Source organism: Dipodomys spectabilis, unplaced genomic scaffold (genome assembly GCF_019054845.1).
Source record: "Dipodomys spectabilis isolate Male_0828 unplaced genomic scaffold, ASM1905484v1 ptg000153l, whole genome shotgun sequence".
In the NCBI taxonomy this organism is placed as follows: domain Eukaryota; kingdom Metazoa; phylum Chordata; class Mammalia; order Rodentia; family Heteromyidae; genus Dipodomys; species Dipodomys spectabilis.
Window position 1 is genome coordinate 20,337 of NW_024870830.1, and position 10,774 is coordinate 31,110.

The 10,774-nt window shown below is 36.9% G+C and overlaps 1 pseudogene; it reads left to right on the forward strand.

The window, feature by feature from the left end:
* The first annotated feature begins 9,677 nt into the window (after window positions 1-9,677).
* On the forward strand, window positions 9,678-9,774 carry LOC122118485 (annotated as a pseudogene).
* The last annotated feature ends 1,000 nt before the right edge of the window (window positions 9,775-10,774 follow it).

Below are 10,774 nucleotides of genomic sequence, written 5' to 3' on the forward strand. Positions count from 1 at the left end.
AAGATAGGCCTGTCCAGATACAAGAAGCCTTTAGAACCCCAAATAGACCAGACCAGAATAGGACATCCCACCGTCACATTATAATCCACACAGGATCAACTCAGAACAAGGAAAAGATCCTTAAAGCTGTCAGGGAGAAAAGGGTAATCACTTATAAAGGGAAACCAATTAGAATCACCTCAGATTTCTCAGCAGAGACAATCAAAGCAAGAAGAGCCTGGAATGATGTATGCCATGCCCTAAAAACAAACAACTATCAACCAAGAATACTGTACCCAGCTAAACTCTCCTTCATAACTGAAGGCCAAATAAAAACCTTCCATAGCAAAGAAAAATTGAAACAATACATCTCCACCAAACCAGCCCTACAAAAGATTCTTAAAGATGTCCTACACATAGAAAACCAACAAGACCTCAATAAAGGCCAAGAAACTGCACCCAAACTGAGAATCCAAGAACCATAGGAAGAACCCAGTTTTCGCAGCCCCCAAGAAGGTAGATAACATGGCAGGAACTCCCAAATACCTCTCAGTCCTATCTCTTAATGTTAACGGACTGAACTCTCCAATTAAGCGACATAGACTGTCTAGTTGGATTAAAAAACAAGACCCTTCTATCTGCTGCCTGCAGGAGTCACATCTTGCCCATAAAAACAAACACATTTTCAATGTTAAAGGCTGGAACAAAATCTACCAAGCAAACGGACCGCATAAACAGGCGGGAGTTGCAATCCTAATATCAGATAAAATAGACTTCAAATTAAAATTCATGAAAAGAGATAAAGAAGGTCGCTACATACTAATTAAAGGATCTCTCCTTCAGGAGGATATTACAATTCTAAATATCTATTCGCCAAACAATGGAGCACCCAAATTTATCAAAGAAACACTACTTTCCCTCAAATCCCATATAGATCCAAAGACATTAATCGTTGGGGATTTTAACACACCACTCTCCCCACTAGATAGATCAACTCGGCAAAAACTCAACAGAGAAACCGCAGATCTAAACAGCTGCATAGATCAATTAGACTTAACAGACATTTACCGAACATTTCACCCAGCAGCATCAGAATACACGTTTTTCTCAGCAGCACATGGAACGTTTTCTAAAATAGACCACATTTTAGGCCACAAAGCAAACTTGTCTAAATTCAGAAACATTGAAGTTATACCTTGCATTCTCTCTGACCACAAGGGAATAAAGTTAGAACTCAACACCAAAAGCCACCAAAGAAAGTCCGGTATCACATGGAGGCTGAACAACACACTGCTGAATCATGAGTGGGTCATGGAAGAGATTAGAAAGGAAATTCAAATGTTCATGCTATTCAACAAAAATGAACACACAAAATACCAGCTCCTCTGGGACACAGCAAAGGCAGTACTCAGAGGCAAGTTTATAGCTCTGAGCTCCTACATCAACAAATTGGAGAGATCTGAAACTAACAATTTAATGACACATCTAAACCTCCTTGAAAAAGAGCAGCAAGATAAACCCGAATCCAGTAGACGGAAAGAAATAATCAAAATTAAATCAGAATTAAATGAATTAGAATCCAAAAAAACTATAGAAAGAATCAACAAAACAAAGAGTTGGTTCTTTGAAAAAATTAACAAAATTGACAGACCCTTAGCAAATCTTATCAGAAAAAGAAGAGAACACACCCAAATTAATAAACTCAGAGATGAGAATGGAAACATCACCACGGAAACAAGCAAGATTCAGAACATTATAAGGGAATACTTCTCAAAACTTTATGCTAATAAGTTTGAGAACTTGACAGAAATGGACCTCTTCCTAGCAAATATTGACATGCCAAAACTAAACCAAGATGAGGTAAACTATCTTAACAGGCCCATATCAAGCATTGAAATAGAAACAGCAATAAGAGACCTCCCAGCTAAGAAAAGTCCAGGACCAGATGGTTTTACAGCGGAATTTTACAAGGCCTTCAAAGCAGAGCTCACACCAATTCTCCTCCAACTCTTCAATGAAATTGAAAGAGAAAGCTCACTACCGAACACATTCTATGAAGCCATCATAACCCTCATCCCAAAACCAGGTAGGGACTCATCAAAGAAAGAGAACTATAGACCCATTTCTTTGATGAACATTGATGCGAAACTTCTCAACAAAATTTTGGCCAATCGACTTCAACAATTCATCCAAAAAATCATACACCACGATCAAACAGGATTCATTTCAGGGATGCAAAGCTGGTTCAATATACGCAAATCAATTAATATTATTCATCACATCAACAGGAGCAAGAATAAGAACCACATGGTTATCTCAATAGATGCAGAAAAAGCATTTGACAAGATCCAACACCCCTTTATGATGAAGGTTTTGGAAAAATTAGGAATCCATGGAACATTCCTCAATACAATAAAGGCTGTATATGACAAACCTACAGCCAGCATTATACTCAATGGTGAAAAACTAAAGCCATTTCCTCTTAACTCAGGAACAAGACAAGGATGCCCACTCTCTCCACTTCTTTTCAATCTAGTATTAGAATGCCTAGCTACAGCAATAAGACAAGATGCAGACATAAAGGGGATCCAAATAGGGAAAGAAGAAATAAAACTCTCCCTCTTTGCAGATGACATGATCTTGTATTTAAAGAATCCCATAGACTCCACTCCCAAATTACTCAAGCTGATTCAAAACTTTGGCAAAGTAGCAGGTTATAAAATTAACCCCCAAAAATCAATGGCTTTTCTGTATGCCAACAATGAGAAAAGTGTGGCTGAAATTAGGAAAGCAACTCCATTTGTAATAGCCTCACAAAAAATAAAATACCTAGGAATTAACTTAACTAAAGAAGTGAAGGACCTCTATGATGAAAACTTTAAAATCTTGAAAAAGGAAATCAACACAGAACTTAAAAAATGGCAAAACCTCCCATGCTCCTGGATTGGAAAGATTAACATCGTGAAAATGGCAATACTGCCCAAGGCTATCTACAAATTCAACGCAATACCTATCAAAATTCCACCCTCATTCTTCAAGGAAATAGAAGAGGCAATCCAAAAATTCATATGGAACAATAAAAGACCCCGAATAGCAAAAACGCTCCTCAACGGAAAGAATACTGCTGGAGGAATATCAATACCAAATTTCAAACTCTACTATAAAGCCATAGTAATCAAAACAGCTTGGTATTGGCATAAGAACAGACCTCAGGACCAATGGAATAGAATTGAAAACCCAGAAATGAACCTACAGACCTATAGCCATCTAATCTTCGATAAGGGAGCTAAAACAATAGAATGGAAGACAGACAGCCTCTTCAGTAAATGGTGCTGGCAAAACTGGTTAACTACATGTAGAAAACTAAAGCTAGATCCTTATATATCACCCTGCACCAGAATCAACTCCAAATGGATCAAAGACCTTGAACTCAAAGCAGACACTCTGAAAACATTACAGGATGGAATAGGAGAAACCCTGGGTCTCCTTGGCTCAGGCCGAAATTTTCTGAATAGAGACCCGGAAACACAACAAATCAAAGAAAGGTTGGACAAATGGGATTGTATAAGGTTGCAGAGCTTCTGCAGGGCAAATGACATAGCTAGCAAGATCAATAGAAAGCCCACGGACTAGGAGAAGATCTTTACTAGCCATACAACGGACAAGGGTCTCATATCTAAAATATACTTGGAACTCAAAAAATTAAACCACCCAACAACAAATCCTCAAAGAAACAACTGCCCAATAAGTAAGTGGGCGAAAGACTTAAAGAGAAGCTTCTCTGAAGAAGAAAGAAGGATGGCCAATAGACACATGAAGAAATGTTCAACATCCCTAGCCATAAAAGAAATGCAAATCAAAACAACATTGAGATATCACCTCACTCCAGTTAGAACAGCAAAAATCAAGAACTCTAACAACAACAGATGCTGGAGGGGATGTGGACAGAAAGGAACCTTACTTCATTGTTGGTGGGAATGTAAACTTGTTCAACCACTTTGGAAAGCAGTATGGAGGTTCCTCAAAAGACTCCACATAGAGCTCCCCAACGACCCAGCAATCCCACTTTTGGGCATTTACCCAAATGATCACAAACAAGGCCACACTAAAGCTACCAGCACAACTATGTTTATTGCAGCATTATTTACCATAGCTAAGACATGGAACCAACCCAGATGCCCCTCAGTAGATGAATGGATCAAGAAGATGTGGTATATATACACAATGGAATTCTATGCCTCCATCAGAAAGAATGACATTGCCCCATTTGTTAGGAAATGGAAAGGCTTGGAAAAAATTATATTAAGTGAAGTAAGCCAGGCCCAAAGAAACATAGGTCCCATGGTTTCCCTTATTTGCAATATCTAGTATAGGTATGAGTCAAGCGGAAAAAGTCAGATAATGTGATGTTAGGAAAACAAAACCTCAAATATGTATTTTAATGTTTTTGTTTCTTTCATGCATGTGTTTCTAATGCATTATTTCTTTGTTGCTTTGTATGTCCCTCCCCCACAGTGTAACCCCTGCTTTCACTATATTTGATGTCAGTATAACATGTGGAGGAGACGGGGACAAACAAGTCGTTTAAGGATTCAGGTGGACCTGTTGCAACAATGAGAAGTACAAAATGTCATGTCAAAACCAGCTTTACAATGTCGGTGGGGGGGGGGGAGGGGGGGTTTGATTGGGTGGGAGGGAGGGGGGAGGCTGGGAAGGGAGGTGAAGGGTAAACAAAGGAGGAGGATGCAATGCTTGGTAAGAAATGTATGCATTATCCTGCCCATGTAATTGTAACCCCTCTGTACAGTATGTTCTCAAATAAAATAAAATAAAATTTAAAAAAAAAAAAAAAAAGAAAAAAAAAAATTAGATGCCAAATAATACTGATTTTTAAGTTACTACGTAAAGAATAATATTTACTCTACCAAAACAATGAAATTTTATTTCATCAGCTTATTTTTTAAATTTAATTTTAATGTGAAAGTGATGTGCACTGTGGTTACAGCCATTGTAAGGTAGTGAATACATAACTTTTCAAACTTGTTATCCCCTCTCTCATTTTTCTCAGTTTTTCCTTCACCCTAATACCCCTCCCAAGTTGTAATGTACATTTCCAACTTATTGTCTTGTGAGAAATGCTATTGCATTGGTTTGCTGTTTGTCCTTTGTCTCGCCATTTTTTTTTGTACCTGTTCCCTTCCCTAATTAAGGTAAATGTATACACAATACACAGGGTACCAAAATCAAACACAGCAGGGGATAAACCATAGGGGAAAATCTCAAAGAAAATAGAGATCACATAGTACATCAAAAAAACAACCACAAATAAATATCTGTTTCCATATCTTGGAGTTCATTTTGCTCAGCATCAGCTTATATGGTTAAATATATGCATAACAAAGCCACTGGAAAATAGTAGTTTCATGGACACTATATCATGAAAACAACATGTCAACTGTTTTTGATGGTAAAGGTGGGATTAAGATTGGTGAATTCACGATTTTGATAAAGGAATTTCAAAAGATTTAAAAATTTATGACAGGTAAATTTTAATTGTTCAAACTTTTTAACAACTTAGCCTATTAAGAAAATTTAACATTGTCTGGGAAAATAGGCTTTCATGCAAAGAAATCGATGGAGACTTAGCTGAGAGGGAGCAATGTGGGTGAATATGGCTCATTTTCACACTAAACAAACAAACCTCACAAACCTTGCTGTAAATCCTGTAGGTTCCCTTGAGAATTGTCCTTACCCAGGAAATATACTCTCACTGTGTAAAACAAAGTTGTAGTGGAATTTAAATTCAAAATTCTTTTTAAAAAAGACATCAAAATTTGTGAATTGACATTTAATAACCAAACAGTAATTCTCTGAAAAAGAAGGAAATATTATTCAAAATCACTTGACTTTATTAAAAGTAAGAGAAAAGAGTAATGAAGAGAGATGAGAGAAACCATAGAGGACTGTTTTCTCTCCGGTGGTGTAATGGTTTCTTGATCTTGATTCTTCCATTCTATCTTCATAAGCTATGAAGTCACAGCTCAGGACTGGAGTAACCAGTTCAGACAAAGAATACTCACAGAATGGGGGCTGGGAAAGTGGCTCAGTGGTAGAACGCTTGCCTTGCATGCCTGAGGCCCTGGGTTCAATTCCTGAGCATCACATAAGCAAAAAGAAAAGCCGGAAGTGGAGCTGTGGCTCAAGTGGTAGAGCGCTAGCTTTGACCAGAAGAGCTAAGGGACAATGCCCAGGCCCAGAGTTCAGGCCCCACGACCGGACCAAAAAAAAAAAAAAAAAAAAAAACACACAGAAGAAAATATTAGCAGTAGATGTAGGTGATTTATAACCTTAGACAATCTATTTAAATCTCTTCAAAATTCTCCCCTACCCTAAACTGCCCTCTTTGAACAGCTTTGTTTACTTTTCCCAAGAATGCCCTCCATTAACTGCTTAAAATTTTGTGAGGTCATATACATACTTTCTAGAGATTGCTGTTTGTGATTTTTGTGTGTTTTTGTTTGTAGTTGTGTTTTTAACTGAATTTCAAAAGGTTGTACAAGTGTGTTACAATTAAATATGTCCATCTAATTGTCCAATGCTCTTGGATCAGAGTCACTCCTATCATTGTCAACCAACCCTTTCTCCATGATTTATTTCAGATTTACCACTTCGTTTATTACATGTGTACATTGAGTATTCTAGCTGTACTTGCCCCTTGTTCCATTTTTCATTCATTCTGTGTCTTTACTATTATTCCTTTCTGGTTTCAACTTCCTGATATTCATTCTATTAAACTGTCTGTTAATACTTTGAAAGGTTTATATACATTTCATGGAGTTTCAATCCTACATATACTTAAACTGATGTCAGCATATACTTCCATAATTCATTCATCTGTAATAACAATTTGCAAGATTGGAGACGTGAAGCACCTAAACATGATTTTATTCTCATCTTTTTGGAAGATTAATCTTTAGTCAACAAGAAAGTTTAAAAATCGCTTAGAATTTATAGCTAACTACCAGTTTTTATAAATGGCTTTGTGCAATGGTGTGTGATTAATATATTTTACATAGGATATTTTCTACTACCTATAAGTTTTGGAAAGAAGAAAACTAAAATTTACTATTATAGAGGAATATGATAGAAATAGAAGATAGATTTTAGGTTTGTCACATCTCTGATCAGTACCCATATTCAAGACTTAAAGTCATATTTATTACTATGTTAGACAGATAGGGAAAATATATGATAAGGCAACACATGATAAGGCAACTATTAATGACTTTTTAAAATGTACCTTCTTATGTGATGAAATTTACTTTATTAGCTAATATTTGGGTTTGAATTATGGGAGGCTGATCTATTTAACACATTTTTGGAAGGCACCTACTGAACAACGCAAATGGTGGGAGATACTATTTCTACACTTTAATGAATGGTTGAACTTATTTTGCATTAGTGCTGGGTAAATAAATCAACTCTATTGTAACTTGATTCCTACACTTGAAAAACTTTTAATGTCACTATCATCTACTTGTCAAGTGTTATTTTGGTGAATATGATTCTAGAAAGTTTATTTGAAAAGGAATATACTTGAAGGAGATTAAATGTAGGTTATCATTGGTTTGAGAATGACAACATTTTTATACTACAGAACCAAGTTTTACTGAAGTACCAATGTTTTGAAGCACTAGGGTCTTCTCAATTAGTTTTTTTAAATTATATTTGACATCTAAGTTAAGTTTTCCTAGCCTTGGTAGAACAATTATGGATCTATAATTCCAGGAAATTTTTTGGCCTACTTATGCTGGACTGAAATCTTTCATTCATCATTAGCAGAGAGGTATTAAAAATAATCTTGTGACATTTGTGATTTTGTTTACTCATATGGGCTTGTCATCTGTAAATTGAAAGTTTGAACTACAGTACTTTCACTCATATTTTGTGATCTCCTCTTTCATTTGAAGTTGCCTTAAATTTCACAATTGCTTGCTGCTAATTACTGCAAGGAATTGGGGCCCTGAAATATTATAGGAAATGAAAAATTGAGATGGGTCTTCAATTACTTTCTGTTAGCATTTTGGATGGGCCAAGGTTAGAAGACTTGCCATTGTTATCTGATGATGCAGATAACCTGGGACCTGGTATCCTTGGACCCGTTGGTACTGTAGAAGAATAAAAGCTTTTAGGCATAATATGGAGAAAAACACTTTGGGACCAGCGAGTTAATACAATAAACACAGCAGCAGTATAAAATCTCTTCTAGATTAGAGGAAAACAATACGTTTTTTTTACTATGTGAATTCAGAAGACCAAGAACACTTAGAAGGTATCACAAGTTTATACCAAAGACATTGCATTGATACTTTTTATATTCGAATATATATTCTAAACCTAATTATTTATGTTCCAATCTATTTATGGGAATAAATTTCAATTTATTTGTCAAATTATAAATTAATTCTAGTAAGATTTACTGTGTGAAATTTAAGATCAGCACATATAAATAAAATATATAAGTATATATAATATAAGAAATTGTTATGCATTGTTCTGTTGTGGTTAGGGTATCAAAGGCAAATCTGTTTTAAAGTATTATTCCATTATCTCTACCTCAGTTTTTGGTAGAGTTAGTCCGAAAGCTTTAGCATTTGTAAATGTAAAGCCTGGAGGCAAGAGGAAACACTTTGATTTAAACATTACCAATTTAAGGCCTAATATCGAGGAGAAATATATAGACTTCTCCAGGAGCTATGAAAATATTTGGTGATAGAAAGTCAGTAGTGTTAGTTCCTGCCTGGTTGTATGGTATACAGGCCAGGATATTAAGTAAACATACATATGAACAACATTTTCACCTTCTTGGCTTTAGCTACTTTTGAAATAATAGGTATAATAAACAATTATATATATATTGTTGTTTGGGTCCAGTCATGGGGCCTGAACTCTGGGCCTGGGCCCTGTCCCTCAGCTCTTCAGCTCAAGGCTAGTGCTCTACCACTTGAGCCACAGCACCACTTCTGGCTTTTTTCTTTTTCCTTATGTGGTGCTGAGGAATCAAACCCAGGGCTTCAGGCATGCAAGGCATGCACTCTACCACTGAGCCAACTTCCCAGCCCAAACAATTATATTTTGATAAAATACCTTCTATTCTGAACAGTTCGGTCTGAAGTGTTCATCTCTCTATGATCCCTTGTAACTAAGATTAGTTTTGTTCCAGTAAGACAATCTATGCTGTCAGTGTAAGATATTCTGGTTGGTCTGTTCCTACATGGAAGAAGGGTAAGGGTCAGGAAGACATTTGTGCCACAGAGACCTCATTTAGGAAATTTTAAGCCGCAGAAGTTTAGAAGTGGATCTTAACCAAGGCTTACTTTGAATCCATTTGCTCCACAAAGATAATTCAGTTGATAAATAAGTACTTGAAAAGCCATCACCTTTGGACTTAGCTGTAAAGGCTTCAAAATATGATCAAATTTAAAATGAAAATGACAAAATAGTTATTGACAAAAAATTGCAAATGTGAGTAATCGACCAAACAATATAATTTTTTTCCACTATAGACAGAAATTTAGAGAAATAAGATCAATAGCATTTTTAGGAACAATAAGGGTTTCTTGTTACAAATAGGCAACCATGAATATGTGCCTGTATAAAGATTGCATCAATAACTACTTAAATTTAGAGGATACTACATGCTTCAGCAGCAGGTCTACCCAAATTACAATACAGAGATTAAAATAGTACTTGCACAAGGATGGTATGAAAATTTGTGAAGTATTCCATATTTTTCATTCTTCAAATGCAAGAAATGAAAAACAATTGTTAAAAAGTTGATTACAAAAATACAAGTGTAACAATACATGTAATTCATAGAATTAAAGGTTAGTTTGACATCAGTGTATTAAATCTTCATCTTAGAAAGGCCCTTACATAGCATAACCTTTATAAAACTTGAAATTAGATAACATTGTCATTTTATCCCAAAGAAATAAAATTTAAACCATGCTCATAGGGGGTTCTGGGAAGATGGTGGAGGAGAAGCTGAAGGCTAAACAAGCTCTCACATAGAAAGCAGTTTTAGAGTTCCAGTGAACAGTCCTAAGCCAGAGAATCACACCAAGTGTGCCATCACAGTACACAGAGTTAGGCCAGAGAGGGAAAATCCAGCCAAGGAGACAGATCCAAGCATTTGCCAGCAGCTTCGGCAGCAGCGGTGGCCATAGTCGCCATCCTGTAACACAGAGAGTCCAGGACAAAGGAGCCAGATGTGGTTGGTGAGCAGATTCTACTCAACACCAGCAAGAACTGACAAGGAGCAGACATCTTCATCCTGCGGTTCACAGACCAGAGACGACCCAGGAACCAAGACTCGGTGAAAGTAGAAGCCTAACGTCCTCACTCCTTCTCAGGGAGCAGAGGTGAGAAGGCCACCCTTCCCCCGCACAACCGGACATCTCCATCTTGGATACTGACAAAGCTCGGTGGAGCTGCTAGCTCCAACTAAGGCCTTGGAAGAAAACTAGAGTCATTTAGCAGGTCACAAGAACCTAAATTGACCTGCCAGACTCAGCTTCACCCCGGGAAATGTCACCCAGCTCAGGCGCAAGCCCCAGGAATGGCTTTCTTCACTGGGTAATCAGAGCCAGAGGCTGCCCCTCCCTTAAGCAGCCTTGACAATCAATTGAAATTCAGTAAACATAAACCCAGAGAGTGGCTCCAGCGTGGGCTCGTGAGTTTCTAACAAGCTAGCCCCCGGGAAAAGCTAATGTTTGCTGAAAAGCCTCAACTC